Source organism: Cavia porcellus, unplaced genomic scaffold, assembly GCF_034190915.1.
Source record: "Cavia porcellus strain 051 isolate PalLab524CR breed Dunkin Hartley unplaced genomic scaffold, mCavPor4.1 scaffold_28, whole genome shotgun sequence".
Taxonomy (NCBI): domain Eukaryota; kingdom Metazoa; phylum Chordata; class Mammalia; order Rodentia; family Caviidae; genus Cavia; species Cavia porcellus.
The window spans coordinates 17,781,522-17,808,969 of NW_026947511.1; positions in this window are offsets into that span (position 1 = coordinate 17,781,522).

Sequence of the window (27,448 nt, forward strand, 5' to 3'; positions counted from 1 at the left end):
GGTGAAGTACTGTGTTGCTTATATTGTTCTGTTCTGATCTGCTTTGTTCTGTCCTCTTTTGTCTTAATCTCTTTAAAATAAAAAAAATTAAAAAAAGAAAAGCCCAGTAAAAATTGGAATTTTTAACCACAAAGTGCAGCAATAAAATAGTGTCAAAAAAACTTACAAAAGCTAAATATACCTGAGCTCCATAGTCTATGAATTTTTAACATTAAGGCCAAGATAGTATCTTCTGCAAAATATGAGCTTGGACTCCCACACTGATATGTGACTCATTTCACTTCCAAAGCAAAGAGAAAATATCAAGATCAATATTACCTTCTATTAGAAAAGCAAGTATTAAAACCTCCCCTCTCATTGGCCAAGTAAATATTTGTGTCAATAAAGAATTCTTAGTTATATCAGAGATTTACAGGGAGATTCTTTTTTAAATAAATGTGATAAAATAAAATCCACTTACACTAAAGAAAGATCTCCTTATTCTGTGGATGTTGCATAAAGTGTAACATATGTTAGCCATACACATATAAGCCATAAGCATATATTCTATGCATGTTTAATCTAAACAAATATTTCTATAGTCTGAGTTTTTCCTGAAATCTACCTCAGTAATTTTTCTACATATTCTTCCACATTCTTTCCATCGCTAAGGACATTTGCCTCTCAATTTTACTGTTTCAACTCTTCCTTTAAAAGCCTATTTGCCTAACACCAGGATCTCAAGCAATTTCTTAACCAACTGATCATCAGCTACCCACAAATATTAATCTGTAAGCCAGCTCTTTCTCTACAGTGGTTTTTCCTTTCTTGCCCTCTGTCTTCATGACTTCAAAGTCTGAATAACAGAAAGAAACTAAGCATTAGCCTTGCATGCAAGCAATGCAAGCTCCCAGCCATCAGCATGCATTTTCCATGCCCCATCATCAAAGACAGTAAGAACTTAGGGGAATCAAAAAGAAATTCCAAGACAGAAGTACGTGGAGACCCTTCCTTCTCAATGAGTCAGTATCCAGTGAAATGTCTCTGTCTGCCCATCTTATAATGGGTCACCATGACCCACTCGAAACTTGAGACACAGTTATTAAAAGTTTAATATCATTTCATCCCCTAAGCTCTCTTTCTCCCCATGACACTCACACTGACAGTTTAAAGAAAATAGATTTTGTGCAAAATTCCTTCTAAGGCAAAATTATCCACAGTTCTTAACTAAAAAGTGAATTTTATGACACTGTCATAAAACTTTGCCTAGGTTAAAACTGGCAATGAGAAATGCTTTTAGTGAAAAAGACCCCACATAGCTCAGTTGCTCTAGCCCTACAATTTTTTGTTTTGTTTTGTTTTGTTTTGTTTTGCCTTTTTTATGCTCATTTATATTCAGGATATTTTAACTAGTCTGTTACATTGATATTTTGATCCTTAAGAGCCTGAAGGTAGAAAAAGGAGTCCTAGGCTTTTGTATGGGTCCAACAAATTCTATCTGACTTTAATCCTAAAAGTGTCATCATTTTTCAAATAACTGTTCCAGCAATGCTGCTTAACTTTTTGAAATGATATGATGAATTGATGTATTTATGGCATTTTTAATTACTCCATTTATTTTTCCCTTGTTATCTTCCCAATTGTTCTAACCAAAGAGATATGAATAGAAGACCTCTCATATTCAAATTCATACAGCAGAGATCTTTTGTAATTATATATGTTTAACATGCGCCACATGATGTTTTGATATCCATATTCATAGTAACATAGTTTCCGCAATCAAGTATATTAATATGTCCATCATCTCACATAGTTGTGTTTTTGTTTGTGGTAAAAATACAGTAACTAAATCTATTCTCATAGCAAATTTCTAGTACAAGGTACACCTGTAATCACTCTTCTACCTTCTATTTCTGTATATTGGTGATTCATTCCTATTCTATATATGAAACAGTGTTTGTCACATAATGTTCTCGAGATTCATCCTTGTTTTCACAAATAGCAGTATTTTATTCTTTAAGGTTGATTAACATCCCACAGTGCATGCATACCACATTTTTTTAATCCATCAACCACTGGCAGGCTTTTAGATTATTTTCATATCTTCTCTATTGTAAAGAATGTTGTGATCAACATAGGAAAGTGACATCTTTACAAGGTGGTGATTTTATTTCCTTAAGTACAGAAGCAGACCAAGTATTCTTCAGTCATGTGAAGCTGTTAATAGTCAACCAGAGAAGCCAAAAAACAGAAAACATGTGGGCTTTATTATATCAAATATGAATTAGGAGCTTACTAGAAATGCAAAATCAAGATCCCACCTATCCTGGGCCCGCTGAATCAAAATCTTCACAGTAACAGTCCCTCAGACCATTTGGATGTGCATTAAAGTGTACAAAGCACTCTCTATCACTTAATTAATGACACTTTTGTGTCGAAGTGTGCACTTTCAACATTTAGTCAACAAGGACTGTGAACTAAGTGTTTCCAATTATGATGCTAGTTTACATAAATCAGAATTTTTAGAGGCAAAAGAAATTTGAAAATTTTACATGATATTTACTTATTAATACAAAAGCAAAACAAATGACATACAACTTAAACTAAGTCTAAAAAAGGCAAAGTAATTTGCTGGCAGTCATGCAGCATTTTAGTGGCAGAGCAAAGACAAGAAAATAGGCTGCTGATTTAGTCTGGTACTGATTTTACTATAGTGCTGCTTCTCACCAAACTAGCCAAAAGTGGGCATTTATTACTTGTTCTATCTGCATTTTCTCATGAATATTGACAATAAAATTAAAATACATGTAAAACTGTCATTCTTATTTTACAGATGAAAATACTAAAACTTGAAGGTTCTAAGAGTTTATGATCACATTAGTAAATTCACTGTTTATAGAGATACAGTTGATGCTACTGGCTACCCTCTCATTATATCCACACTTTTTTTGATGCAATCATTCACTCTCCATTTATGTTTAATCCATAACATCTAATATACAAAAAATTATGTTATCCTAAAGAAGTATATTGTTTTACCAATAAGTAACACAGCCTCAGTGTCTTAATTCCCTCATGATGACTGCCAAGTGTAAGGAAGAGATCATTTAAATTCAGGTAGATCATCCGTGTGCTACTTTTTTCATTAATCTGTTGTTTCATTTTTGTAGACAAAGAAAGCACTGCAGTATCACATATTTGTAACTTCAGCAGATAACCATAACCTGAGACACAAAGCAATGATTCTCATTTCCCTTCCTTCCTTGTCAAGTGAATGAAATAGCCAACATTTAGTAATATCAAAGTCATTTTCCTGCAAATTCCATTTCTCATATATTTTAAGACTCAAAACAGGCCACAAGAGGACCACACAAGAAAGAATGTTGTAACTCCTGTGTTCAAGAGAGATGAGAAGGATGTGTTCCTAAACAAGTGATTCACAAGAACTCATTCCCCCTAAATATTAAGAAACATGATTGAGGTGATCCTGGGAAAATGGCAGATTGATAGGAAGCATGGTAGAGAACCTCTCTGAGAAAAACAACTCAGATGTTAGAATTTAACACCACGGAGAAGAACAGATGAAAGGAGAGGGAGGGATTCTCATGACCCAGGAAGAAACTGAGGAAAAAGAAAAAGAAAGAAAGAAAGAAAGAAAGAAAGAAAGAAAGAAAGAAAGAAAGAAAGAAAGAAAGAAAGAAAGAAAGAAAGAAAGAAAGAAAGAAAGAAAGAAAGAAAAAAGAAAGAAAGAAAGAAAGAAAGAAAGAAAAAATGTAGATGGAAGGCTGGAGCTACACACACTCCCACTGCAGCCAGTCCCACACTGTGCTGGCCATTTTAGAGTCTGAGGACACACAGTAGCACTGAACTTGCAGTCATGCCAAAATTGGGGGTTGGCAAGCCCAAGGCCCTTGATAGGAGGATGTGCTGCAACAGAGAGCAGAACTCATGTGGAGAACTTCACTAACCCATGGAGAGTGGTGGGAATTTGGTCCCATGGAGTGGGGTGACTGGCTGGATGACATATTGGAGTAGTGCAGGACGGGCCTGAACCTGGAACTGCAGTGGTGTCAGTCAGCTGTTCCTGGCCAAAAATGGACTGGTGGGATCTGCTTGGGCTGGGCCACACCCCTGGTCAGGACCCAACTGCCAGGGACAAAACTGTCTCAAATCTGTGATGCCTGTATGGCAAAGACTAACATGGTGAAGGTACTTGCTGGTTGACTGGCTCAGAGGAAAGGGGCCAATCCACATCACCCCTGCATGCACCTCAAAGATCAGCAGCAAACTGGAGAAGGCAGCAATCTCCTAGCCAGCACACTTCAGAAAAACCATAAGCAGGGAACCAGGAACCAGGGAACTCAGCTAGTGGCTGGGGTGAGTCGCGTACCATCCCAAGCCTAGGACACTGTGTTAAGATCATTGCTCCCAGAGCTCAAGGACCCACCCAGAGTCCAGCCACACTAGGCTGTGTTCACCTGGCAGGTTTCAGGCCTGTCCAGGATACACCCAGCAACCTTCTCTGGAACCAGGAAATTCACCTAGCAGCTGGGGTGAGTCTGCTCCCCATCCAGAGCCCAGGAGACTGTATTAAGACCATTGCTCTCAGAGCTCAAGGACCCGTCCAGAGCCCAGCCACACTAGACTTGACTTGGGAGGTTTTGCAGCCTGAGTAGATTACCCCCAGCAACCTTATTCAATTACGGGAGTTGAGAGCAGAAATAAACAAAATGCATGAAGCAGATACAAAGAGATATACAGGAACTCAAAAATTCCATCGAAAGTTGTCAAAGCCAACTCAACAAAAGTGAAGATAGAATTTCAGACCTCAAAGACAAGATTGCAGCTAGTGAACAGGAAAGGAAAGATCTTTTAAAAATAACAAGGAATCAGGAAATAACAATTCAATAGCTGCAAGATGATGCAAAGAAAAACAACAACACATTCATAGGGATAAATGAAAAAGAAGGGAATAGCACAAATGATATCAAAAGGCTATTCAGAGAAGTCATAGCTGAAAATTTCCCGAACATGAGAATGGAAACTGATATTAGGATTAGTGAAGCATGTAGAACTCCAAATACCAATAACCAAAATAAAACTACACACAGGCATATAATAATCACCATCCCAGAAATCCAACATAAGAATAGAATACTAAAAGCTGTCAGAGATAAGACAGATTACCTATAAAGGAAAGCATATCAGAATCACAGCAGACTTCTCAACACAAACAATGAAGTCAAGAAGAGCATGGAGTGAAGTATTCCAGATACTAAAGGAAAATGATTTTCAACCTAGACTGATGCACCCTGCAAAACTGTCCTTCAAAATGGAGGGAGAAATAAGATACTTCCACGACACAGAACAGCTGAAGAACTTCATGATCACCAAGCCAACCCTGCAAATAATACTGAAAGACAGTTTAGATACACTTGGGAAAAAACCAATAAGCAAAGCAGACAATTTTTTAAAAAAACAGAAAGATAAAGATGCAACAGCAGAAAGGCAACATATCAATAATAAACCAACATATAACAGTTATAAACATTAATGTAAATGGACTCAAAACACCAATTAAAAGAAACAGACTGGCAGAATGGATCAAGAAACAAAATACAACAATATGCTGTCTACAACAAACCCATCTAACCCAAAAGGATATTCACAGACTGAAAGTCAAAGGATGGAAAAAAATATTTCGTAAAACTGGAACCCCCAAAAAAGTGGAGGTAGCTATTCTGTTTGCAGACAATGTGAACTTCAAACAATAATTATCAGAAGAGAAAAAGAAAGTCATAACACACTAGTTAGGGGAAAATTTCAAGAGGAAGAGATAGCAATCTTAAATATATATGCACCAAATTCCAGAGCATCCAGTTATACAAAACAAGTATTAACAGAAATGAAAAACCAAACTAGCAGTAAACAATTATAACAGGATAACTTAACACACCATTGACACCAAGGGACAGATCAACTAGACAAAAAATCAGCAAAGAAATAACAGAAATGAATCACACATGTGAACAAATGGACTTGATAGACATATACAGAGTATCCCACCCAACAACATCAGAATGCACATTCTTCTCAGCATTACATGGGTCTTTCTCTAAAATAGACCATATATTAACCCACAGAACATATTTAAATAAATGCAAAAAGTGTTGAAAGTATCCCTTACATGTTATCGGATCATAGCACTATGAAATTAGAAATTAATGATCAGAGATATTGCAAAAATCCCACAAACACATGGAAACAATAACACACTCTTGAGTAATCAGTGGGTCACAGGGTAAATTAAAGAGGAAATTACACAATAACTACAAGCAAACAAAAATACAGATATAACTTACAAAATCTGTGGGATGCAATGAAAGCTGTCTTCTAGGAAAATTTAATACGCTGAGCTCCCATACCAGGAAAACAAAATGAATACAAATAAACAACCAGATGTTACACCTCAAACATGTAGAAAAAGACGAGCAAGTCAAGCACAAAGCCAAAAGAAGAGAGGAAATTATAAAAATCAGAGCACAAATTAATGCAATAGAGACTAAGAAAACAACTCTAAAAATCAATGAATTAAAGAGTTGGTTCTTTGTAAGGATAAATAAAATTGATAAGCCCTTAGCCAACCTTATTTTAAAAAGGGAAGAAAAAGCTCAAATTCATGCAGTAAGGAATGAAAAAGGTGAAAAGATGTGGTACTTTATACAATGGAGTACTACTCGGCTATAGAGAATAATCACATTAAAATCAGGCAGAAGACAGGAATGTCCTTTATCATCAATCTTATTAAATATAGTACTAGAAATATGAGCCAGAGCAATTAGACAAGAGAGAGAAATAAAAGGGTCACAGATAGGAAAAGAAGAAGTTAAAATATCATTATTTGCAGATGACATGATACTCTACAAAGAAGACACCCAAAACTAAATTGAAAGACTCCTATATATAACAAATAAATTCAGCAATGCAGCTGGATACAAAATCAATACTCAAAAATCAATAGCATTCCTATACACTAACAACAAGATCACAGAGAGAGAAATAAGAGAAGCCACAACCTTCACACTAGCAACCAAAAAATGAAATATTTAGGATTTACTCACATGAAAGAAGTTAAAGACCTATACAATGAAAATTATACTACACTGAAAAAAGAAATTAAAGAGCTTCTCAGAATGTGGAAAGACATCACTTGCTCATGGATAGGAAGAATAAATGTTGTGAAAATGGCCATTCTCCCAAAACTGTTATACAGATTCAATGCAATCCCAATAAAAATACCATCAACATACCTCATAGATCTAGAGAAATCACTCCTAAAATTCATCTGGAGCAAGAAGAGACCTAGAATAGAAAAGAAAGTTCTAAGCAGCAAAGGCAAGGCAGGAGGCATCACAATCCCTGATTGAAGTTACACTACAAAGCAACCGTAGTAAAATCAACATGGTACTGGAATCAAAACACAGCAGAAGATCAATGTAATAGATTAGAAGGTACAACCACAACTACCAACACACTCAACTACCTTATCTTTGATAAAAGGGCCAAAATTTTTCACTGGAAGAAGGACAGTCTCTTTAATGGTGTTGGAAAAACTGGCTCTCCATATGCTGAAAACTAAAACTAGACCCATGCCTATAACCATGTACTAAATTAAAATCTAAATGGATCAAAGATCTGAATATTAAAAGAGAAACACTAAATCTATTGGAAGACAAATTGGGTAGAAACCTTGAAGACATAGGAGTAGGTAGAGAATTCATGAACAGGACTCAAACTGCATGGGAAAAACTTCCCAGAATCAATAACTGGGATCACCTCTTATTAAAACGTTTCTGCATGTCAAAAGAAATCTCCAGCATAGTAAAAAGAAAACCCACAAACTGGGAAACAATCTTAGTGAACTGTCCCTCAGACAAAGGACTTCTGTCTAAAACACATAAAGAATTAAAAAAATCAGACCCCCAAAATTAAAAGATCCAATCCAAAAATGGGCATCTGAGATGAATACACAATTCTCAAATGAAGAAATACAAATGGCAAATAAATACATGAAAAAACGCTCATCATCATTACTCATTAGAGAAATGCAAATTAAAACCACACTGAGATTCCATCTCACTCCTGAAAGAATGGCCAAGATCAAGAAAAACACCAACAACAAATGCTGGAGAGGCTGTGGGGAAAAGGAACTCTCTTGCACTCTTGCTGGGAGTGTAGACTGGAGGTCAACCATTGTGGAGGTCAGTCTGGAGATTTCTCAAAAAGCTGGGATTGGACATCCCATTTGTTCCAGCTATTCCACTTTTAGGCATTTTCCAAGAAGACCCGAAAGCTTCATACCACAGTGATATATGTGCATACATGTTTAAAGCAGCACAATTTGTAGTGGCCAGATATTGGAAACAACCTAAATATCCATCAACTGAGGAATGGATAAAAAGTTGTGGTATTTTTATACAATGGAGTACTTCTCAGCTATAAAGAATGATCACATTGAGATATTTATAAATAAATGGGCACAGCTTGAGATGATACTCATAAGTGAAATAAATCAAACTCACCTGTATAAATACCAAATAGTTTCCCCAGTGTAAGAAATGGTAAGAATACATAAAAGTATGTGGTAATCATGATTCCCCATTATGTTGTTTAGAAGCCTTACACTGTTTGCATTCATTAATTGTAATGGCTTTATTCTGGGCTGTTTGATTTTATTGTCTGTAATGGTATGAGCAGCTATTTTGGAGAAAACAAGACATCATAATAGCTAGTGATGATTTACTATCATCTTGTTTTGAAGTCCCATCAAGCTTTTGTTCCGTCTCCATGAGTCTTAACATGTTGTATCTTGTTGGATTTTATTATATGTGATAGTACAAACAAAAACTTTTATAGATAAGGAGATAATATAGAAACAATTGTTTATTTTGTTAGTTGGTTCTAAATACCCTGTAATACAGTCATTCTCTTAAATGGTTTTACACTGTCTTGATATGTTTGGTGCTACAATATACGAGGTTATACTCAAATATTTCAAGGAAAGAGACACTATGGTAACTACTGTTACATCGGGATTATCTGGTGGTGAAACACTATGTTGCTTAAATCGTTATGTTCTGACCTGTGCTGTTGTGTTGTTATGTCCTCTTTTATCTCAATCTCCTTTTTTATTATTTTTTTATTTTAATTTTTATTTTTTAATTAAGGGAAAAAATAAGTAAAAAGATAGCATGATATAATATAGTAACCCACTTTGATTTCCTATTAACTTGATTTGAAGCCCTGTATTGCTCTCACCATCTTGTTTTGACTGATTTTACTCTATTCTGTTTTGCTTGATAGTACCAAGTTTGAGGGTATAGGCAACTACTTTGAAGACAGTAAGATTCACTATGATGCCCATTCTGGTTTGACTATTATCTTCTTTTGAAATCCTGTAATGTCTCCAATGTTTCAGTTTTATTGGTTTTGTTCTATTAGTATTCTATACTGTTTTGTTCAATTTTATTATAACTGATGATATAGGCAAGTCTTTTTAACGTAGCAAGAGGCATTATGGTAACCATTGTTGATGACCTTGTATGCTGTTTTTGGATCATGTACTATGTCCATCCTTTTGATTTGACTGGCTCTGTTTTGTTATGTCACATTTGGTTTTATTCTCTTCAAAAAAAGTAATAAGAACTGTGGGAGTAATAAAATCCAAAATGTGTAACTATTATTGTAAAAAAGAGAGGAAAAGAAATGTTCTAAAGGATATAACTTTATGTATATTTAAGTGTATAAGATAGAGAACCATATTACTGAGTTTTTGTTGGGTCATTGAACAAAACTGTTTGCAGTCTCACTATTTGAATGTCCACTTTGTATGCTTTAATTTTGTAACTGGAACAACTATTTCTAAGATGACAATATGTAATCTATTAACTAATGATTTCCTACTGTTTATTTTTTTTAAATGCTGTATTACTTGTATCCTTTTTGTTTTTTTCTTTTTATCCTTAAATAAAATTTAAAAAAAAAGAAAAATCATAAGCAGTACAGAAAGGACCTGAGACCTCCACCATACACCTGTCTGAAAGAAACCAGAATCATGCAGAACCATGACAAGAGAAAGAAACAAGAAAAACCTACAGCTGCTGACCCAGGGAAAATAAGTCTAGAAGAGGTCAATACAGAAGAGATAAAGGGCAGCAAACATGCAATATCAGACATGTCATCATCCAACATAAAGAAATACCTTTGTAACTTCATGGATGAACTTAAAATTGAAATTCTAATTTAAGTAAAGCAAAATATAAGAAGATAATTAAAATAAATGCTAAGCACCTCTCAAGAAGACACAGAAGGAAAAATGGAGGAACCCAGGAAAAGGACAGAAACCATTGATGAAGAATATTTTTAAAATCTAGAATACATGAAACACATACAAAGATATTACCAGGAAATTAAAAACTCCATTGAAACCCAGCAAAATTGCTTGATAGAAACACAAGTTAGAATTACAAAACTTGAAGACAGATTTGCAACATGTTATCATAAAAGGAAATATCTCTTAAAAATAACAAGGAAACGGGAAGTAACAATACAAAGGCTAGAAGACAAGAGGATCTATAACTTAAGAATAAAAAATGTGAGCAAAGACACAGGGATAAAAACAAAGGAAATACAAAGGCTATTTACAGAAATAATTAAGGAAAACTTCCCAAGCATAGGAAAAGGAAATGATATTCAGATGTATGAGGCATACAGAACTCTAGCCACCTCCAATGAAAACAGCTTACCAGACTCTGTGGTATGTAATGAAAGAATTCCTCAGAGGAAAATTTATTGCAGTGAACCCCCACATCAGGAAAACAGAATGACCACAAATAAACAACCTAATGCTATACCTCAAACATCTAGTAAAAGAAGAGCTAGTCAAGCCCAAAGCCAAAAGAAGGGTGGAAATTATGAAGGTAAGAGCAGAAATCCACAATAGAGACTAAGAAAGCAATACAAAGAATCAATGAATCAAAAAGTTGGTTCTTTGAAAGAATAAATAATATTTACAGGCCTCTAGCCAACCTTATTTTAAAAAGGAAAGAAAAAACTCAAATTCAGGCAATAATGAATTAAAAGGGTGAAATCACTACAGACCCTATGGAAATACAGATCATCAATATTTATTTTGAAAAACACTACTCTCATAGGCTTGATAACACAGAAGAAACGGACAGATTCCTAGAAACATTTGAATTATCAAAGCTGTATCAAGAATTAAAACTGCTGAATGACACAATTTCAATTAACAAAATTGAAAATGTAATTAAATCCCTATCAACAAAGAAAAGCCCACATCCAGATGGATTCACTACATCATTCTACAAGAAATTCAAAGAATATTTATCGCTGACACTGCTCAAACTTTTTAATAATGCTGAAAGTGAAGCAATTCTCCCTAACTCATTCCTGAAAGAGAATATTACTCTAATACCAAATCCAGAGAAAGACCCAACCAAAAAAGAGAACTAAACACCAATCTCCCTAATGATCGTAGATGCAAAAATTCTCAATAAAATTTTGGCAAACAGAATGCAGCAAATCATAAAGAAGATACCACACCATGACAAAGTGGGATTCATCCCAGGAATGCAGGGATGGCTCAACATATGCAAATCAATAAATGTAATCCACCATATCAGTAGAGCCAAAAATAAGCACCACATGATCATTTCTGTAGATGCAGAAAAAGCTTTTGATAAGGTCCAACACTTATTCATGATATAATTCTTACAGAAAATTGGACAAGATGGTCTTTACCTCAGTATGATAAAAGCCATCTGTCATGGTTTATGTTGGTGGTCCCCAAGCCTCATGGCTTTGCATTATGCATTTGTGATTGGTTCATTGTCTGACACTTAGACTGGGGGAGTGAGTGCTACACCAGCTTAGGGGTGGAGCCAAGATGTGATGTAATGGCAAAAAGAAGGCATGTCTCTGTCTCTTGTTGGTATCTGCCTTGCTGTTTGCAGCTGCATGAACTGTGGCCCCCACCATGCCACTTAGCCTTGGAACCAACTGAGTATGTACTGAAACCTCCAAAAAATGTAAGAAATGAACCTTTACTTTCCCAACTTTGAGCATTAGGTATTTTGTCTCAGCAACAAGTAAAAAGTAACTAAGACACCATCTATGACAACTCAACACCCAGCATCATATTAAATGACCAAAAACTGAAAGGTTTTACCCTAAAATCAGGAATAAGACAAGGATGTCCATTTTCACCACTCCTATTCAATATAGTGCTGGAAATACTAGCTAAAGAAAGTAGACAAGAGAGAGAAATAAAAGTAATGATAGGAAAAGAAGAAGTTAAATTATCACTATTTGTAGATGACATGATACTCTACATAAAGGACCCCAAAAATGCTATTGAAAGATTCCTAGGCAAAACAAATAAATACAGTAATATAATTGGATACAAAGTCAGCACTCAAAAATCAATAACATTCCTATATACTATCAACAAAACCACTCAGAGAGAAATAAGAGAAGCCACACCATTTACAATAGCATCCAACAAAATGAAATACTTGGGAATTAATCTAACAAAAGAAGCAAAAGTCTTATTCAGGGAAAAGTATAATACCCTGAAAAAGAAATTGAAAAGAATCTCAGAAAATGGAAAGACATCCCTTGTTCATGCATAAGTGAGCAAACATTGTGAAAATGGCCATTTTCCCAAAATTGTTATACATATTTAATGCAATCCCAATCAAAATACCACTAGCATACCTCACAGATTTGGTGAAATCACTCCTAAAACTCATCTGGTACCAGAAGAGACCCAGAATAGCATAAGCAATTCTAAGTAGCAAAGGCAAGGCAGAAGGCATTACAATCCCTGACTTGAAGTTATATTACAAAGCTACTGTAATAAAATCAGCATGGCACTGGAACAAAAAGAGTTCTAAAGATCAATGGAATAGATTATAAGATACAATTACAAACACAACAATAAGGGGCCAAACACATCCACTGTAAAAAAGATAGTCTCTTTAATAAATGGTGCTGGAAAAATTGGCTCTCTATATGCTGAAAACTAAAACTAGACCAATTCCCATCACCATGTACTAAACTAAAGTCTAAATGGGCCAAAGATCTAAATACTAAAATAGAAACACTAAATCTGTAGGAAGACAAAGTAGGTAGAAATCTTGAAGACAGAAGGGTAGGTAGAGATTTCATGAACAAGAATCAAACTGCACATGAAATACTTCACAGAATCAATAGCTGGTAGAACATCCTGTTAAAGAGTTTTTTCATGTTGAAAGAAATCTCCAGCATAGTGAAAAGAAAACCCACAAATTGGGAAAAAATCTTAGGGAATGGTCCCTCAGACAAAGGACTTCTGTCTATAATGTGTGAAGAATTTTAGAAAATCAGGCCCCCAAAATTCAAAAACCCAATCCAAAAATGGGCATCTGAGATGAATACACAGTTCTCAGATGAAGAAATACAAATGGCAAATAAATACATGAAAAAATGTTCAGCATCTTTGGTCATTAAAGAAATGCAAATTAAAATAGCACTAAGGTTCCTTTTCACTCCAGAAAGAATAGCCAGGATAAAGAAAACTACCAACAGCAAATGCTGGAAAGACTCTAGAGAAAAAGGAACTCTTCTTCACTGTTGGTGGGAGTGCAGACTGGTGCAAACACTGTGGAGGTCAGTCTGGAAGTTCCTCAAAAAGCTGCATTTAGAAGTCCCATTTGACTCAGCTATCCCACTTCTGGGCACATTCCCAGAAGAACTGAAAGCATCATATCACAGTGATATATGTTCACCCATGTTTATAGCAGCACAATTTATAATAGCCAGGTCTTGGAAACAACTGAAATACCCATCAACTGAGGAATGGATAAAAAAAGATGTGGTATTTTATGCAATGGAGTACTACTCAGCTATAAAGAATAATCACATTGAGATGTTTATAAATAAATGGATGCAACTTGAGACCATATTCACAAGTGAAATAAATCAAACTCACATGTGTAAATACCATATAGTCTCCTTAGTGTAAGAAATGGTAAGAGTACATAAGCTCAAAAGCTCAATAATCACAGTGAAAGGGAAAGGATAAGAATCTGCTCAAAGGGAGAAATATAATATCTCAGGGGAAAATGAGGAAAAATAAAAAGGAAGGGAAAAGAAAAATGTCTAAAATTATATAAACAGGATAGCTAAGATGACTGCACTACAAACTCTGTAAGTTCTTGGAACAAAACAGTTAACATTCATAGGATTTGAACAATCGAACTCTTGAAAATCATTATGTAAAATAACAACCCTAGTTATGCTCCTACCACCTTGTTTTGAAGGCCCATACTGTCAGTGTTCTGGGCTCCTTCCTATTGTTGTTTACATGTCTTTTTCATTTCATGTTTTACTAGGAATTTGTTTTGTTTTGTCTTGCTTTGTTTTGTTTTTCCCTTTAATGCCAAAAGGATAGGTGTACATGTAGATACTCATTCATGTGTAGAACTTCTAAACAGTTTATGAGAATTGAAATATAATGCACAACAAAATGAGCAGCTACTTTAAAGAAAAAGAGTCATCAGGTACCCAGTGCTGACTCTGTAACATTATGATGTGAAATCGAGCGATATTATTATTCTTTGTTCAGAGTGACGCTAGTCTGTTTTGTTTTGTTTAATTTCAACATACATGAAGGTATAGACAACTATGTTGAAGAGAATGAGAGACATTATGGCAACCATTATTTACTTCCTTATTGTCTGGTCTTGAAGGCCTAAAATGCCTTCATCATCCAGTTCTAATCAGTTTAATACTATTTTGTTTTTTATGATTTCATTGTATGTGAAGATATGGACAACTATTTGGAAAAAAATAAGAAACAATATGATAGACAATGAAGATCTCTAGTTGTCTTGCTTTGAAATCTGTGTCTCTCACATTGTTATCTATTATCTGTTCTGTTTTATGTTTAATTTTACCCTCTTTAAAAATAAAAAATACAAGGTTGCTGAGTGTGTTTGAGGTCTGGCTTATCTTCTAATCTATTCTATTGATCTTCATTCCAGTACCATACTGATTTTATCACAGTAGCTTTGTTTTATAACTTCAGATCAGGGATTGTGATGCCTCCTGCCCTGCCTTTGTTGCCCAGAATTACCTTTGCTATTCTAGATCTTTTCAGATAACAGATGAATTTTAGGAATCATTTCTCTAGATCTGTGAGGTATGCTAGTGGTATTTTGATTGGAATTGCATTAATCTGTATAACAATTTTGAGGAAGTGGCCTTTTTCACAATGTGTATTCTTCCTATCCATGAACAAGGAATGTCTTCCCACTTTCTGAGATCCTTTCAGAATACTGTAATTTTAACAGAATAGACCTTTTACTTCCTTTATCATATTGATTCCTAAATATTTCATTTTTGGATGGTATTGTGAAGAGTGCGGTTTATTTTATTTCTCTCTCCGTGTGTTTGTTGTTTGTGTACTGGAATGCTATTGATTTTTTGAGCGCTGACTTTGTACCCAGCTACACTGCTGAATTGGTTTATTAACTCTAGTAATCTTTTGATAGAATTTTTAGGGTCTTCTATGATGAGTATCATGTCATCTGCAAATAATAATAGTTTAAACTTTTCCTTTCCTATCTTTATTCCTTTTAATTTCTCTCTCTTGTCTAAATGCTCTGGCTAATATTTCCAGCATTATATTGAATAAGAGTGATGATACTGGACGTCTTTGTCATGTTCCTAATTTTAGAGTAAAAGCTTTCAGTTTTTGACCATTTAATATAATGCTGTCAGTTTGTCGTCAATGACTTTTTGATCAGATTGATATATAAATCATCTATTCTAATTTTCTGTAGGGTGTTTACCATGAATGAGTGTTAGACTTTGTCAAAAACTTTTTTCTGCATATATTGAGATGATCATATGATTATCTTTGGCTCTATTGATATGATGTATTGCACTTATTGATTTGTATATGTGGAACCACCCCTGATTTCCTGAGATGAATCCCACTTGGTCATGTTATGTAATCTTCTTGATGACTTAGTGTATTCTGTTTGCCAGAATTTTATTGAAGATTTTTGCATCTATATTCATTGGGGAGATTGGTCTGTAGTTCTCTTTTTTGGTTGAGTCTTTCTCTGGTTTTGGTATTAAGGTAACACTTGCTTCTAGGCAATGAGTTAGGGTAAATTGCTTCCTTTTCAACTTCATTGAAGAGTTTGAGGAGTGTTGGCATTGTTTTCCTTTAATTTTTTGTAGAATTCAGCTATGAGCTCATAAGGGCTTGCCTTCATTGGTAGGGTTCTAATTACATTTTCAATTTCATTAACTGAAACTGGATTATACAACAGTTTTACATCTTCTGTTCAGCTTTGGTAATTCATTTGTTTCTAGAAATCTGTGCACTTCTTCTGTGTTATAGCCTTATGTGAGTAGAGGTTTTTGAAGCAGGTATTAATGATCTGTATTTCCTAGGATCTGTAGTGACTTTGCCCTTATCATTTCTTATTGCCTGAATTTGAGTTTTTCTTTCTTTTTTTTAAGAAATAATGTATCCTAAGGGCTTATCAAATTTATTTATCTTTCAAAGAACCAACTCTTTGATCCATTAATTCTTTGTATTTTTTTTAGTCTCTCCTGCATTTATTTCCACTCTGATGTTCATAATTTCTTTCCTTCTTTTGGCTTTGTGCTTTACTTGCTCTACTTTTTTTATTTTAAAGAGGGTAAAATTAAGCATAACAAAACAGAACATAAGAAGGCAATGTAAGAGACATAAATTTCAAAACAAGACAATCAGAAATCTCCATTAACTATAGTATTGTCTACTGTTTTCTTGCAAATAGTTGTTCATATCTTCACATACAGAGAGGTCACATGAAACAACATAGTATAGAACTGATCTGAACAAGATGAGGAAGGCATTTAGATATTCAATATCAGACATTTGGGAAGTCAACAATGGCTATCATAGTGTCTCTCATTCTCTTCAAAATAGCTGTCCATACCTTCATGTATGTTGAAATTAAACAAAACAAAATGGGCTAAAATCACTTTGAGCAAAGAATAATAGTATTGCTGGATTTCACATCATAAGGCTACAGAATCAGAAATGGGTACTGTAATGCCTCTATTACTTTAAAGTAGTTATTCATTTCATCATGCATTATATGATCAATTCTCATAAATTGTTTGTATGTTCTACACATGCATGAATCTCTACATGTATTTCTATCCTTTCTGTATTAGAAAGAAAAACAAAACAAAGCAATACAAAACAAAACAAACTCCTACAAAAATATGTAAAGAAAAAGACATATAAAACCATAGCACAAACTGATCTACAATGGTTACTGTGTTGTCTCTTGTTATCTTCAATAGAATTGTCTATATCATCAGGCATAGTATAATTGAATATAGCAGTATATAACAATATAGATAAAGACAAAACATTGTAGACAGTGTAAAACTTCAAAAGCCGGTAATAATCTAACCAGAGTGGGTATCCCAGTGAATCTTCTCATCTTCAGTGTAGTTGTCTATATTCTCAAACTTAGTTGTCTACACTCTCAAACTTGATACTATCAATCATAACAGCTTTGAATAAAATCTATCAATACAAAACAGCAATCTAACAGATTCAACTAAGATCAGTCATAATAAAACAGTATAAGTTACCCAGGGCTTCAGATTAAGTTAACAGAAAGTTAAGGATGATTACCATACATATAGCAGGATATAGCTGCTGTTTTTGGGATAGCTATCTGTGCCTTCAAATCTAGTACAAGTAGACAAACTGGAACAGAATATAATCCATCTAAACAGAGCAGTGTGAGTAATGTGAGTTTTAAGTCCTGATACATTATTAACAATATCTTCTATCTTCTTGTCTAAGACTATTCCTCCCCTCTCACTCCGACAGGGTGCACTGTGCATATTGGGTCCGACCAACTTCCTCAGTTTTTCAATTGAGGGGGGCCAACCTGCTATTTACCTAAGTGATTCTGAACCTTCTCACTCCTGAACTTAATCTCAAGTTGTATTCCTTTACCTACAGAAGCCTCAAGGTTTTCCTTCATTATAGCAAAGTGGTTCTCCATTGCACATAAGTATCCTGTCTTTCCAGCCTATCTGCAGGTGCTGGTCATGTTGCCCCTATTTTTCTCTGGTTCCCTGTCACATAGAACATTGTTTTTCTCATATTTGATTTTTGGTCCATAAATCCTTTTTCAGGTTAATTTTATTTCCTATACAAAGCATCTCAGTGGACCCTACCTCCTGACCTACTCTGCCTACTTCTTTTTGTTTTTTTAATGTATCAAGGCCATTTATGTTAGAGATTATAGTCAACCTTCTCTGCCTCATTTTTCTGCCATTGGCTGTCTACTTTTCTCCATTCCACTGTCTGCTCCATTCGCTGAGGCCTCTCTGCCATTGTTCCTGATATCCTATTTTTTCTCTCTCTAGAATGTCCTTTAGTATTCTCTGTAGGGTTGGGTTGGTGGTCTTGAATTCCATCAGTTCCTCTTTGTCATGGAAGCATCTTGTTTCTCCATTAATTTCTAGAGACAGTTTTTCAGGGTACATCAATCTGGGCTGCAGGTTATTTTCTTTCAGAGCTTGAAATACTTCGCTCAGCACCTTCTTGATTCGATGGTCTATGTCAAGAAATCTGCTGTGATTTTGATGGGTTTTCTGTTATAGGTTATCTGTGTGATTCTTCTCTCTGATGGTTTTTAGTATTCTGTTCTTATATTGAATTAATGGCATCTTGATTACTATATGTCTGGGTGTACCTATGTTTTGATTGTAGGTGGCTGGAGTTCTGTATGCCTCATATAATGGAATATCATTTTCTTTTCCTATGTTTGGGAAAGTTTGCTTAATTATTTCTGTGAATATTCTTTGTATTTCCTTTCTTTTTATTTCTGCTTATTCACTCACATTTTTTGTTCTTAAAGTTATAGATCTTCTTGTTGTCTTCTAGCCTTTGTATTGTTACTGCCTGTTTCCTTGAAATTTTTAAGAGATATTTCATGATCACATATTGTAAACCTGTATTCAAGTTTTGATAGTCTATCCTTAGTTTCTTTCAAGCAATTTTTTCAGCTTTCAATGGAGTTTTTAATTTCCTAATACTCTCTTTGAGTCTGCTTCATGTATTCTAGGTTTTCTTTATATTCTTCATTGAATGTTTCTCTCCCTTTTTTGTATTCCTCCATTCTTCTGTCTGTGTCTTCTTGAGAAATGCTTAGCATTTCTTTTATTAATCTACTTATATCTTGCTTTACTTGATTAAATATTTCACTTTTGAGCTCATCTATGAGGTCCCAAAGATATCTCTTTATGTCCACTGATGCCATGTCTGATACTGCATGTTTGTTGCCCTCATTCTTTTTTGTATTTACCTCTCCTGGATCAGTATTCTCAGTGTTGGGGCCTGGGGGTTTTTTCTTATTTCTTTCTCTTGTTATGTTTGTGGTTTCTTCCACACAGGTGTATAGTGGAAGTCCCAATCCCTTTCCTTGTTGATTATCATTCTTCTGAGGCATGCTGGCTAGGGATTTCTGCCCTCTCCAGTTTGCTGTTGGTCATTGAGGTCCAAGCAGGGGTAGCAAATGTTGTCCCCTCCCCTCCAGGCCAGTCAACCTACAGACGCATTCACCACATTAGTGTGTGCTGTATGTACAGAAATTGTTTGGAATGACTTGTTTTGTCCCAGCTAGGGGTGTGACCCAGGCCAAGCAGATTCCAATCTGCTCTGGGAAGGGGACAATAAATTGAAGTCATTACCATTCCTTGTTTCTGCCTGTCCTGCCTGATTCCAAAATGCCATCCAGTTGGGTCACCCTTTTCCCATGTGAAGGTCTTCTTCCCTACACCCACTGTTGGTTAATGCAGGTCTCCACACTGGCTCAGGTGCCAGTGGCACCAGTTTGGGTGACTCCAGCAAGTTGCAGTGGTGAGAGCACCATGGCCACTAATCTTAGCTGCTCCAATGGTAGCCATAGGACTGCCTGTTTGACCAGCTCTTTTCCTTTAGTTTCTTCCTGGGTCGAGAGGATCCATGTCCCTCTGTCTGGACCTTTGTAGGATGCTTTATTCCATCATCTCAGTTGTCTCTCTCAGGGAGCCTTTGTGTGCTTATGCTTACTAATATGCCATCTTTATGAGAGTTGACTCACTCTTCTTTTTCTAAACGTTTGAGGTGTTGTGTTCATTCTGCTCTGATGTGGGAGTTCACCACAATAAATTTCCCTCTGAGAGCTGCTTTCATTGCATCTCACAGGTGCCAGTAAATTCTATTTGTATTTTTGTTTACCTATAGATATTGTTTAATTTCTTCTGTGACTCATTGATTGTTCAGGAGTGTATTATTTAATTTCCATGTTTTATGGAGTTTTTGCCATTTCTTTTGTCATTAACTTCCAGTTTTACAACACTGTAATAAGATAATATGCATGGAATAATTTCAATTATTTTGCACTTACTTAAGTATGTTTTATGGACTAATATATGGTTTATTTTAGAGAATGCCCCATGTGCAGCTGAAAAGAATGTGTATTCTGTTGTTGTTGGGTGTAGTTCTCTGTGTACAACTACTAAATCCATTTGTTCTCAAATTTCATGCAATTCTGTTATTTCTTTGCTGACTTTCTGTCTAATTGATTTGTCCCTTTGTGTCAAAAGGATGTGAAGGTCTCCCATTGTAATTATGTTACTGCTTATTTGATTTTTCATTTCTGTCATAATTTGTTTTACATAGGTGAGTGCTCCCATATTTGGTGCATATATATCTAAGATTGTTATCTCTTCCCCTTGCAGTTTTCCCTTAACAAATATGTAGTGACCTTCTTTATCTCTTCTGATCATTCTTGGTTTGAAGTTCACTTTGTATACAAACAGTATGCTACCTCTGCTTTTGGAGGGGTTCCTGTTGCATGAAGTATTGTTGTCTATCCTTTGATTTTCTGTCTGTGAGTTTTCTTTTGGGTTAGATGGGTTTCCTGTACATAGCATATGGTTGGATGTTGTTTCTTGATCCATTCTGCCAGTCTGTTTCTTTTCATTGGTGAATCAAGACCATTTATATTAATGATTATAACTATATTTATTGGTTCATTTTTATCATGTTATCTTTCTGCTGTTGGTACTCTAGTTTTCCCCTCTCTTTAATTGTCTGACCTTCTTAAATAGCATTTTCTATTGGTGTTCTTGGAGTTGTAGTTATTGTCATGTCTATCTAATATATCTTTCAGTATTCTTTGCAGGGCTGGTTCGGTAGTCATGAAGTTCTTCAACTGTTCTTTGTCATAGAAGTACCTATTTCTCCATCAATTTTGAAAGACAGTTTTGCAGGGTACATCAGTCTGGGTTGGATTTGTTTTCTTTTAGGATTTCAAATTCTTCATTCCAGGCTCTTCTTGACTTCATTGTTTGTGTTGAGAAGTCTGCTATGATTTTCATGTGCTCTCCCTTATCAGTAATCTGTCTCTTTTCTCTAACAACTTTTAATATTCTGTTCTCATGTTGGATTACTGGGATGTTGATTATTACACGTCTCTGTGTAGATTTATTTTGGTTATGGCTATTTGGAGTAGTATATGCTTCATTTATCTGTATATCAGTTTCCTTTCCCACGTTTGGGAAGTTTTCTGCTATTATTTCTGTAAATAGTCTTTTATATCATCTGTGTTGTTGCCTTTTTTGTTTACATCTATTAATATTATATTATTTCTCTTTAAATCATCTTGCAAGTGTTGAATTGTTATTTCCTGATGCCTTGTTATTTTTCAAAGATCTTTCCTTTCTTGTTCACTAGCTGCAATCTTGTCTTCTAGGTCTGAAAGTCTATCTTCACTTTCATTCAGGTGACTTTTGCCAATTTTGATGGAATTTTTGATTTCCTGTATATCCCCTTGAGTCTGTTTCATGTATTCTATTGTTTTCTTATATTGTTCATGCAATGTTTCCAACTTTTTGCAGTGCAATTTTTAAACTATGTCTTTCTTAGATGTGTTCAGGATTCCTTTTATTATGTTTATCATTTCTTCTTTTACCTAGGAGGTTATTGCTGATCTGAGTTCCTTTACATTTTCATGGAGTTGCTTCTTTACTTTACTTGTTTTCATTTCAGTAGTTTCAGGTGTATGGCTTACACTTTCTTTTATGTCCATGTCTCCTAGGCTTATTTGGAATGAGCTGGAGGTTTTAGATTGCATTTTGCTCTTTAATTTTGTCATTTTCCTATATTTTCTGTGCCACTAGTGACATGTAAAGGCTCCCCAGGTGGGGAGGGGTTGTGCACTGGGTGGACCTTGAACACTCCCCATGTGGCTCACTGAAGCTCCCTACTGCTTGAGGTCACTGGTAGGACCCTACCAGGTTCTGAGTGGTGTACTAAGGCCGAGTGATATGTAGATTACACTGGGAAGGCCTTCAATTCGTGCCACATGGTACACCAAAGCTCTCTGGCTTCTTAGGGTCTCTGGGTGGGGCTCTAGTAGGTTCCAAGCAAAGTCTTGCAGCTGCCCAGCTAGGTAAAGATCTCAGTGGCAGATTTCAGCACACACATGGCAGCTTCTGGCTATGCTGGAACTTGGGGAATCAACCAAGAAAGCAACAAGCCAGCTTTCCTAATAAGTGGTATGAGTAGTGGGTGTGCCAGGGAAAGAACAAGTCAGTGTCTCCCATGAGCCTACAGGTACATGGGATGAGAATCAAATGTCTTGTGCCCCTCACCCCACCTTGTTAGCAACTAGGATAGTTTTAAAGGTCAGCTAAAGTTGATGGCAACTAAGATACATAAAGCAACTAAATGCTTGTGTTTTTTTGGTTTATTATGCTGACATGGGGCCAGAAGTCTGAACATCTCTTGGGAGGATGACAGTATGCAATATAGCAAACATGAGGGATTTCTTTCTATCTTGTCTTTAAAGCCCAATATTGTTTTCATTTTTGCTTTGTTCTGATTACCTGTTTGGCTCCATTCAATATTCTGTTTTGATTGGTTTTATAGTGTTCTGGTTCGGGTTTGATTTTGCTACACCTGATTGAATGGACAACTATTGTGAAGACAACAAGATATACTATGGTAGCTATTATTGTTATCCAGGAATTCTGCTCTGAAGTTCTATACCAATTTCACTGCATTGTCTTGATTGGTTTTGTTCTGTCTTGTTTTGTTGTATTTTACTATCTTTAAAATAAAATATAAATCAATCAATAAATAAACAAAACAAGCTTCAAAATTCTGAGAAAAAGAGAATAGGAAATTGACGAGACCATTTCAGGTCTTCCTGAAATCTTTCTTTTTCCAAAGTAAGTAGCTGTGATTTTCACATGACATTTTCCATATCTCTGGTCTTTCTACTTGCTTTCCTATTTGTCTTATCTATTTTAAGATCTCCTGAACTGCAACTCTCAATATTATATGTGAATTTTATAATCATTTTATATTCTATGGGAAAAGATATGGATTTCAAAGAAGTAATACTGTTAAGTGTTTAGATGTACAGTGATCTAATCATTACTGAATACTATTTTCCAGAGTCCCTATGTGAACCGAAATGCAACATTTCTTGAACATAGTTCAACATTGCTCAGAATTTTTGGTAGAAATCTGGACTCCACAGCATTTATGGGCAACTAAAACACCCAAGTATGTAACACTTCAAGTGTTGTCAAGCCATGTATCAGCAATTCTGAACTTACTCATATTCTGGAAGTTTGTTTTGGTTATTTATCTTAGCTTGCCATTCATTTTCACTCATTACTTTGAGCTCAATGTTCTCACTCAGATGTTATTTTTACTCTTAATTTTTTCATTAAACAGAGCATCTGTTCTTCCCATTAATATGTTTCTTGTTCTCCATCAAATACAGATTCATCCAGAATCAACTATACAAAATATCAGATATTTCCATGCAAATCATACTAGATGAGAATGTCCCATCCAGAACAGTGCAATTGTGGTCACCAACACACTGGACCATTGCCCTGTTCTGCATTTGTCCCACATTTTTCAGTGATACTAAGCACATTTATATCTCTAGCACGCTACACTGCCCCTGTTCTTCTATGAGTAGCCTGTTTCATGCAATGAGCAAGTTTCTGGCATCATTCCAAAAGGTATTATTGATGATCTCAAATCCAAATAGGGAACTAGATATATGTTTGTTTCAAATTTCCTTCACCTAAAATGTTTAATATTTGTATTTTAATCCCAGATTTTACATCAAATGTGAGTTCTAAAAGTTACTTAATATCTCTAGGACACATTCTATCCCTGAATAAAAACTCAGTAGAAACAGAAACCTCAGATGCCTCTAGAGAGGAAAGATGCTCAGAAGTTGCTACACAATTTTTTGATAAGTGATAATCTTCCCAGACAAAAATGTTTTCAGTTGCAATCCTATGATGTCAAAGACATTTACATACAGAGAAATAATGGGATCATACAAATTGTGTGCATAACTCATTGTAGAATCAGGAAGAAAAATCCCACCTCTGTCTTGCACTTTCTCCTCTTGCTAGATATTAAAACACCGTATGTGTCACCTAATAGTAATAACTGCTTGACCTTGGTTAGTGTCATCTATCAATTCATGCTGCATTGGCCTCTTAGCTCCAAAAGCCTCTCAAGGTTAACTGTGCAATAATTCCATGGCATTTATCTAAGGATCACAATATTATGAGAGTACAGTTCAGAAATACAGATGTCATATACTTGTTATAGCTATTCAGCAGAAATAGAAAATTTATAGCTGTGTTTCTTCACCTACCCTATATGAAATATTTACCCTAGACAACTGCTGTCCTCAGATTAATGACAATATTATTTTAAAGGGTTGACAGTCAGTTCCCTCATCGCTCAAAAGTTCCTACCTACCCACACTGTGTGCCAGGAAATCTTTTGATGTGAAGTCACCAGAAGCCATTTTGCAAGTTTCTGGGAACTGAATTTCTGTCAAGATGAGTAAGACATCAGTTTTATTTTACATATAATTTGGGACCCAGGTGAGTAGATATCTTAATTGTATTTCATAGTGAATTACTCATGATAAATTATGAAAAAGTATAAACAAACCCTGCCTGAAATGCCAGGCCAGTCACTGGTGTCCCAAGAATTACAGGGACTGTTTTCAGTAAGAAATTGAATTTATCAGAAAAATATATCTACCACCCTAAATTGGCTCTGTTCACTCTATGTAAACATTACATTATTAAGAAATCTGTCTTTAAAGGAGATCTGGAAACATCAACCACTTGTGTTTACCTGAGTGAAAGAATAAACAAGCTTAGGCTGGTTTATGCTTAAGAATCATGCCCTTCTCCTTCTTTAGGAATTGAGATTGTTTTGAGTCAAGCATTTTTTTAAGGTTTTACTGAGATCTTCTATGAGTGAAAACACAAGGCACTCAGAAGTCAGTGATTTCAAGGGCCTCCATGAACTGATTATCCAGCTAGCAAAATAATTCTGGAACAAACTATCTCTTTTGAGGAAATAGGAAAACATAGCTTGCTACCCTGAGCAGAAATAAAGTCTTAACTATCACTTTACCATCTGATAAAGTAACAATATTTTGCACATTGTACACTCTCGGTAAATAGTCATAACTAGGCTGACTGCAGAGTTTTTGTTTATTTTATATCTACTATGCCTCTGGGACAACAGAAAGTAATTTAAAGGAATAAGACATGGCATTGGGTTTCAAGGAATTTATAATATCTCTAGAGAAGCAATGACATATTTACTACAATTGAAAATCAATATTGCAAAAACTGCAAAAGGCTTACATTATAGACTTTAAATTCCCTTGAAAAAGACAAAAATGGGCAGAGCAGGTTTTTGCTGGGGAGTAATACTAAAGTTAACAGATGATCAAAAATATTGATGGCTTATTAAGTATTCATCTCTCACTCAAACAATCTAATATAATGTAATAATTAATATAATATCTTAGAGTGGTTACAGTTCTGTTGAATGTGTTCTCTTCTTAAGATTCCAGGCTTAGAAGTAGCTTTATAATAATTTGCTGGCAGAAGGAACTGCTAGAAACAATGAAAACATATGAAGACTCTGGAAGCTTCCATGGGGACCTGGGGTCTTCCATATACCATATTTCATATTCCACATAGGCCAAAGCAAGTCATCTGGCCAAACCAACCATAAAATGGATAGCTACACAAACCACTAGGAGCATAGTAAATCACTTAGTTATCATTTGATTTTTTTGTACCAGAGATCAAACTCATGACCTTGAGTTTGTGAGGCAGGTGCTTATACCACTTAACTAAGTCCCCAACCCAACCACTTAGTTGTCAATGAGAATATTTAATGCCCTTGGAGGGAAGGCACTAATAATATAACAATAACACATTAATCCAGTATAGCACACATTAATACAATCAACTAAAAGTTCTATCCAAAAAAGTATGCAATATGCATACTTAGGAGAAGGAAGAAAAGATTGTTCCAGGAGAACAAAATAAACACCCCAGTCAAAGGATAAATCCATATCAATTTTACCTTAGACTTCTAAAAAGTATCCAGGCCCCCATCCTTGCTACATGGACCTATGGGTCAGCAGATGCTCAACCTCACCCACCTCCCCACTCCACAGACCTTGTGGTAGGCAAGAACATCAGCCCCATCCTCCCTTGCTCCATGGACCTAGGGTTCAGTGGGAATATTGACTCAGCCCCCTCCGCTCTCCAGGGACCTAGAGGTAGGCAGATCATCCCATCACCACTCCCCAATCCACAGATGTAGCAGTCAGCAGATCATTGGCCTTACCCCTACCCAAAAGACTGCACCAGCCCATGGACAATTAGCAACTCCTTCTACCACTTACAGAACCTTGATGGGCTGGTGGGAGCCTCAGCAACCCTTCACCCACACAGAGGACTTCAGTAGGCTTAGGAAAGTGTGGTGAGTTTTCCCTCAAATAGAGGACCTCAGTGGGTCAACAGAAACAGCAATGAACTCCTCTCCAGTTGTAGGACCTTGGTGAGTCTGACAAGAGTATGGGAGAGGCCTTCTTCAATACAGAGGATACAAGGTGGGTTGAAGAGAGTGCCAACAAGACCTACCTCAACCCAGAGATAATCAGCAGGCCCTGCAAGACACCTAGTTGACACAATAGGTCCCAGTTGACGTACACACTATAGCCAGGTTTATCTGGCATCCTGAAACAGCCTGGAGCTCTAGTAACAATAGGAACTAAGGGTTGGTTGTTATATCAATAATCCTAGGCTAATTAGCCTAGGGAGAATATAGGATTCACCCAAAAAGCCCTACAGGAGAAATTTAAGTGATTCTCTGCTTCATTGTGGGACCTAGCAACTAGACAAACAACCACACAGAAGGACCTTGTGACACACACAATGGACAGCTGAGATCAGTGGGATT